The sequence below is a fragment of the Heterodontus francisci genome, unplaced genomic scaffold (assembly GCF_036365525.1).
Source record: "Heterodontus francisci isolate sHetFra1 unplaced genomic scaffold, sHetFra1.hap1 HAP1_SCAFFOLD_597, whole genome shotgun sequence".
Classification (NCBI taxonomy): domain Eukaryota; kingdom Metazoa; phylum Chordata; class Chondrichthyes; order Heterodontiformes; family Heterodontidae; genus Heterodontus; species Heterodontus francisci.
The window spans coordinates 548,185-549,742 of NW_027141752.1; positions in this window are offsets into that span (position 1 = coordinate 548,185).

The window sequence follows — 1,558 nt, forward strand, 5'->3', positions numbered from 1 at the left end:
ATTTGTAAACTGGCTCTGTAGCTTAGCTGGTTAAAGCACCTATCTAATAAACAGGCGATTGTGGGTTCAACTTCCAGCCGTGCCTTATTTCACATTAGTGATGGGCTTTATCTGTTTCTATATCAACATTTACATCATTATCATGTGAACTTTAACTTAGAATTCAAATTTCATGATGAGTTTCAGTCACAGGAAAAAACAGCCTTTGTGAAGGATGTGAGTTTGGAATGGCTGCTCCTCCTTGGACAGAAATTCAGTGCTGATAGTCCAAAGGCAACTTCTTTGATAGAAATTTGTTCACAGTTGCATTCAACCTGGAAAACAGCTCGACATTAATCTCACTGAAGGAAAGTGTGACCATGTTGTATGTTTCAAAGTGTTTGTGTCATTGTGTGTTGCTTGTAACTGAGACTGGGACATGACATAAGCAGGAGGATTGATCCAAGGTTTGGAATATTAGTCAATCAGGAACAAGAAAAATCAAAGGAACCAAATAAGAAAACCTATGTCTCGTGGTTACCGAGAGACAGTGAGAAGATATTAAATCTTGTTCTACTCAATACAGCTGTGATTAACTTTGACCTTTTCTGCCTTTTATCAACAGTATTTGAAGGGTCTCGGTAACAATGTTCAGTGTTGATGAGAGTGGGGTCTCGGTGAGCAGCTGCTGAGTGTGACAGGGTCAGGACTGGATGCAGGAAGTTCTCTGACAGTCTCTCTCTCTCTCTCTGATGGGATTGAGTTGATTTTTAACTGGCGGCTGTTGATGTTTCAATAAGTGAAGGAAGTTCCCTCCAACCATTTTATTTTGACTTTCAGTGTAATATAAGGATGTAAAGGGTTAATGCTGAAGACACAGTGGTGCAGTGGTTAACACCGCAGCCTCACAGCTCCATGAACCCGGGTTTGACTCTGGGTACTGCCTGTGTGGAGTTTGCAAGTTCTCCCTGTGACCGTGTGGGTTTTTGCTGGGTGCTCTGGTTTCCTCCCACAGCCCAAGACTTGCAGGTTGATAGATAAATAGGTCATTGTAAATTGCCCCCAGTGTAGGTAGGTGGTAGGGAATATGGGATTATTGCAGGGTTAGTATAAATGGGTGGTTGGTGGTCGGTACAGACTTGGTGGGCCGAAGGGCCTGTTTCAGTGCTGTATCTCTGAATAAAAAATAAAATAAAAAGTGGGAACAACCCCTCCCACTGTCAGAGTGATGATGTCACATGACATGAGGTTTGGGAGAAGAGAGAGCAGCACCAAGGATGCTAGTTTAGGAGGCTTGATGAGTGCGTATCTAGTATTGTGTAAATTAGAAAAGAGTTCTTAGTCCTTTCAGCAGGAAGTGTGTCCAGAAAATATCGAGAAACTCACAATTTTTTTATTCAGGAGTTGGAACACAGATATTAACTCCAAGTGACAGTACTGGGTTCATTTAACAAAAGAAGAGAATAATATTACTCACTGATTGAAATCCCCCAGTGAGGAGACAGTTAAACAGGTGATCTGTTGGGCCATCCTTCGATCCAAGGTTTTGACAGCATTTAATCTCCCTTTTTGATGAAAT